Source organism: Apium graveolens, chromosome 7 (genome assembly GCF_009905375.1).
Source record: "Apium graveolens cultivar Ventura chromosome 7, ASM990537v1, whole genome shotgun sequence".
Taxonomy (NCBI): Eukaryota; Viridiplantae; Streptophyta; class Magnoliopsida; order Apiales; family Apiaceae; genus Apium; species Apium graveolens.
The window spans coordinates 42,354,184-42,360,625 of NC_133653.1; the positions used below are offsets into that span (position 1 = coordinate 42,354,184).

The 6,442-nt window shown below is 34.4% G+C and overlaps 1 non-coding gene across 1 annotated transcript; it reads left to right on the forward strand.

Moving 5' to 3' along the window:
• The first annotated feature begins 6,048 nt into the window (after positions 1-6,048).
• LOC141676328 (small nucleolar RNA R71) lies at positions 6,049-6,155 on the forward strand. Its single transcript, XR_012556925.1, has one exon. It is a non-coding gene; the product is annotated as a small nucleolar RNA R71 (small nucleolar RNA).
• Positions 6,156-6,442: the final 287 nt, after the last annotated feature.

Here is a 6,442-nt window from a genome sequence, read left to right on the forward strand (position 1 = left end):
CACACAGACAGGTATACCTTGTGTCCCCTATAGTTAGGGTTGTTCATCTCAGTCAGAGTAAAAGGAATTCAAAATCAAATAAATAATCAAGGGCTTTTAATAAATAACTTGTTAGGGAAATTCCCGGATCAAAACTGAAAAGGTTCAAAGCTGATATTTATGGAGGAAATAGAATCCAAAAAATAAGATTCTGGCATAAAATGAATAAACGAGTGTTAGGGAATATATCCTCTAACAGATACCTCTTTTTGAGAGATGTCGAAAGAAGTTATAGAAAGAGAAGGTATTGTCAAAGTCTTAATACTTATCTTCTATTTGAACTCTTCTGTTGACTCATCATCCAACTCTAGACCATTCTTCATATTCTAAGGATATCGATAATCTTAATTGGCATCGAATCGTAGTAGCCTCGGAAGATTCCACCATAGAAGTTTGCAGCTTCCCAGAGTTCTATCCAGCTCAGCACAACCATCTCAAACGAATGCGCCTATCTTAACTTACTCATTTGTACTATATCCAATAGTCCAACAGGAACACGATATGAGCTCAAACGTCCTCACATAGCTATACACACTCCTACACACTCTCGTTTCTAGTTTACTATAACCTCAGCATTGATATCAACCTATAACACCGCCAAATCCGGGGTCAGAGAATTTGGTCGTCACGATAAAACCTCAATTAAAATTAATCTGTTTAATCAATAAATAAATGCCAGCGGAAGATATTTATCATTTATGACCCCCAAACTAATCCAAGATCTTTTAAGGTTACGGTTCTAGAAACAAGAAATCCAAATTCCACAAATAAATTTACACTTTCTTTTAAAACACTTTTCAACAAATTCCAAACTCAAAGCTAAACCCCCTAGTATAACTTCAAAAAGAAGTATACTAGGCCCAACTATAAAATACACAAAGTTATACTAGGCCCAACTATAAAATACACAACTATAATATAATATAAACAACCTTACACAATAAAACTTACACTAGCCCGCAAATCTTGGACCAATCACCTTCCAAAAGCTTCTTTTTTGCTTTCTCAAATTACGCAGCTAAACAGCGCAAGTTAATCCTCACTGGAGGTTAAATTTGAAAACAGGCAAGTATGAGCGAAAGAAATGCTCAGCAAGATCATTGTAATATATATATGGTCGTTTTGATATAAAACCGACATCTACATTAGAGCAGAACATTTAAAATCATAATTTTTGAATCATAAAATTTTAGTTGAGGAACCCCAAAATTGATTCCTTAATTGTATTCAAAATCGTTTTGATATTTTCGAGCGAAATGCTTCAGCAATACTTTGAATCTTGACGAGAATAAAACTCGTAAAACAGTGCTTACGGAAATATCATAAACCAAAATAACATGAACAATGATTATGGATTGAATCATAAACTTTACTCAAAACCGAACCCTTGAAATTAATACTTATTTTGCTTTCATATCAAATTAGATATCAATACGAACTTTGATGCTCACAACCTATCCGCGCTAAAATAGGGAAGTCAACATCAATCATCTGCATTAATACCACCTTTGATATTTAACAACAACTTAAATATCAACATCAATCAGCATCCGAATTAAAATTGTATTCCACCTTTATTCAAAACCAAAATAGTTGATTAATCATTCCTTATAAGATTATCAAAAGCAATATAATAATTTAGATTGGAATCCTCGAACGACGGTGTGTTGCCGCCGGTGATCAGCCGCAGAGCAACACCGGTATGCCGAAGCATATCCAACTAAACAAATGGGGCACCCAAGGCACATATCGGCCTAATGGTATTATATCCTGTATAATACCTAAATCTCCGCTGGACCGCCGCCACGGCCTCTTACGCAACCATCCAATCTTAAAACATTTTATTGAAAGGGGTCATAATACTCGACACCCTTATAAATTTTATTCCCCCATTTACTTGGGCAAGAATACTTGCAAAACCAACTCATTTTTCTCAAAACCCAAAACATTTATAAATCCATTCATTTGATAAGTAAAATCACTTAGTTATTCTGAAAATAGAATAGCAGAGGAGTACTTGCATAAAAAGAATCATTTAATTCAGCGATATGTAAAGCATTTATCTATTTTGAACTGAGAATAGGGAAAGCAATACTTGCATAATAAGATTCAAAATAAATATTACTTGAACAATAAGTGATGATAGGGATACTTGCCTTTGGGTTTTAGCAGTTAGTCACACTCGCAATGACGCATCTATTCTGACACTCTGTCTCGAAACATCACCGTCCTTCTTTTCAACATTTCACTGCTATACTGCTCCTACGATTGCTAGAAGCCAGATATCCTATACCATTCAACCCCATTCTTTATCCAGTACCTTATCTTGATCAACTCTAAATATCCGCATATATAATAAAAAGATATAGCTTGAATCGTCTAAACGATAATTGCTCAACGATCTGCGCTTCAACAGCCTATCGTCTACCCATACGATAGCCCACACATAACTATAATAATCAAACACGTGACTCTTGACCCACGTACACACGTAATTCACATAACACATAAGCACATAACTCACGTATCACATAATTCATACCACATATGACTCGGTTCGTCAAAAGGTTTGACCCAATACGTGTAAACCTAAAATCGGGTCAAAATATAATTTTTCAGTCACTATGCGACTCAGAATCGATTTACAAAACAAGCAACCTTTCGAAACAAAAGGATTTGGGTCTCAAAACTATTTTTATTGAAAGCAGAATATTTTTTTGAGTCTAGAGGCGTTCGTGTCGTATTAAACGGATGAACGGTTGATTTATTATGAATTTTGGACATTTTTCGGAATTAAAACGGGTCTCCGAATCATTTTATAATTAAATAATAGGGCTCGAACACCCAAAAATAATTTTATAAGAATTACCGAGCCTGGAAAATAATTTAAAATAATATTTTAAAGCTCGAACTATTTTTCAGAATTTTTAAATCAATTTTAAATAATTAAATCTAATTAAATAATCAATTAAACTTAATTAATAACTAATTAAATTAATTAATCAATTAATATTTGAATTAAATAATTAATTAATGACTAATATTAATTAATTAAATAATTAAGATTTATTTTTAGATAAAAAATAATAATTTTCAGAAATTAAATACTGAATTTTGGAATTTTCAAATAATTGAAAATTAGTTTCTGAAAATAATATAAAAAGATAATACAATTTCTGAAAATAAAAAAACAAGGATATGATTTTTGAAAGTTTTGAAAAATAGAGTACTATTTATGTAGAACAGGTAAACTTCAGGGGTCAAATTGTAATTTGCCCCTGTCGTCTTCCCCTTTCAGACTCCAATGGTCGGCCGCCATTAACGGCGGCCACCAAGCTTTCTGACGATCGATTCTTAGGCCAGAAATCATCAAAAATCACAGGGAATGAATTAGAAGTTGCCAGGAACGTGAATATGCAATTCAAATTGCCAGAAAAGCCGTTGATTCGCCGGAAAACGCGACGGAAATTTTCGCCACCGCCGAACTAAGTTTTCTGATCTGCTAAACTACAGTTCCTAAAATCAACTAAAAATAATGGTTTGGTTCCTGGGAACGTTCTGAATGTAGTGGTGGTAACCAATTTTACCCAGAATCAACCAAAATGAAAACCCCAATTCGAATTAAAATATTTATATGAACATAAACCCTATTTTTAAATCAGAGAATCAAACTCAAATTTAACCATGTTATTAAACTCAATTTTTGACATATAATATACTAAATTGACCAGAAAATTATTATCTACACGATGGAATCATCAAATCATATCAACAACATCAAGAACAAAAATTCATAATTTAATCTATAATTAATTCGAATTAAAATAATTAAATCAGAAAAATACTTTGATTTATGGGTAAAAACTAATGATTGATTATGATTCTATATTCCGAGAGCTTCGTTTTGATATATCGCATGCTTGAATCGGAGTTCGGCAACGCCTTCGTTTGCGCGTTTGATTTTCAGGAACGTATCGGTTTCTTGGGTTTTTCTCTATATTTACTGTATTTTTACTGGTTGTAAATGAATAAATGAATAAAATGAAATAAGAAATATGTTATTTATATTTACGGAATATCGGTTCGTTCTGGATCATTTTGGATCGATAAATTAGTTGTTTAGCCGCTAAGTAACTACAAAATGATCCAAAAATAGATTACTTAGCTGCTAAGTAACTATAAAAATGATAAAATTTAATATCATATTTGGATAAATATCAAAACCGAGCTTTTCATAAAACACCATATATGAAAATAATGTAAAAATATCTCGTCTCTCGAGAATACGGGTTTTGTTGATTTATCGAAATGGTTATCGTACCAAAAATCTCGCCGGGCCGCACACGGGTCAAACCGTAATCCGGATCGAAAAAGTAAAAACACGGAAAATGTCCGGAATAACAGATTAGGTTAGGAAGGAGTTTTTGTAAGAGTTTCGGGTTATAAAAAAAGCAAAAACAGTTGAAGTCGGACGATTCCCGGCTTTATACAACAATTTTGTAATTATTCAGATTATAATTAATAATTCATAAATCATTATGAAATCATATAACACTCTAAAAATTACCAGAAAAATACCATAATTATCTATATTTTAATCTACACATTTAAAAATTAAAATATTCAAATAATATCATATATAAACATCCCAACATCAATTCCAATTATCATATAATTTACTAAAATTCACATAAAATCACATAAACAATTCCAAATAATAATAATAATAATAATAATATTTGAAAATATGGGATATTACAGTTTTGGAGGCAACTTCTGTTCCAGCACAATACTGCATTCCTCCGTGAGAGCAACTGTCGCTATTTCATCGAGCTTCACTTTCCGAGAGAGAATACCTTTTATGAACTTTGCATAGCTAGGCATCTGTTCAAGAGTTTCAGCGAAAGGTATGTTGATATGAATTTTCTTGAACACCTCCAGAAACTTCGCAAACTGCTTATCCAGCTTTTGCTTTTGCAACCTCATAGGAAAAGGGGGTGGAGGATAGATCTACTTATCCCCTATATTACCCTCAGGAGGAGTGTGTTCCACAGTTTTTTTCCTTGGTTCCACTTCTGCTTCCTTCTGCACTTCTTTTTCAGCCACATCTTTAATTTATGGATTTAGCAAAGGTGCAGATGCACCTGCATTCTGGAAAGAATTTTCAGACTCTTCGTCTTGCTGAATTTTGGGGCTTGCGACCTTTTCGGACCTCAAGGTGATGCCATTTACCTGTTTGTTAACTTTCCTCTTGCCTGGATTGGCTTCTGTATCACTAGAAAGCGTTCTTGATGGTTAATTCAATAAGGCATTTGCAATTTTCCTATTTGATTCTCCAGAGTCTTGATAGAAACACCCTGGATTTGGCATATAAGAGCCTGGTTATTGCACATAAGCCTCAACTCCTCCAATTCAGATTTTTCATTCGAAGATTGACCTGCACCATGAGTTTGTTGTTGAAGTTGGAATTGTTGTCTTGGTGCAAATTGATGCTGAATACCATGAGGATTGAATTTCTTGTTTCCAAACTGCTGGAACGGCTGTTGCATCGCATTCTGATTGTTGCTCCAGCTGAAGTTAGGATGATTCCAGTTGTCAGGATGATATGTGTCTGGAACTGGTTGCTGCGATCTCTGAAAGTTGCTCACAAACTGAGCTGATTCACTAGATATAGCGCATTGCTCTGTCGCATGCGAACCTGCACACAGCTCACAAACACTGGTTATCTAATTAACACCATAGTTAGCAAGAGAATCGATCTTCATAGACAACGCCTTTAGTTGAGCAGTGATAGTCATAGCTGTATCCATTTCAAGAACTCTTGCTACCTTGCCCTATGGCAATCTCTGAGTTGGATACTGATATTCATTAGCAGCCATCAGTTCAATTAGATCATAAGCTTCCTCATAGCTCTTTGCCCATAATGTTCCACCTGATGCTACATCGAGTATGGGTCTTGACTGTGCTCCCAAACCGTTATAGAAGCAATTGATGATCATCCAATCAGGCATTCCATGATGAGGACACTTTCTAAGCATCTCCTTGTAGCGCTCCCAAGCTTCACATAGAGATTCTCCCGATTGCTGCGCAAATTGAGTAAGAGCATTCCTCATTGCAGCTGTCTTCGCCATAGGGAAGAATTTAGTAAGAAATATATGAGTGAGATCCTCCTAAGTAGTGATAGATACTGCTGGAAGAGAGTGTAACCAGCACTTAGCTTTATCCCTCAGAGAAAAAGGGAAAAGTCTCAGCTTCACAGCATCTTCAGAAACATTGTTGAACTTGAAGGTGTCACAAATCTCGATGAAATCCCTAATATTCATATTAGGATCTTTCGTTGGGGAACCCCCAAACTAGATTGAATTCTGTACCATCTGAATCGTGCCAGGAATGATTTCAAATG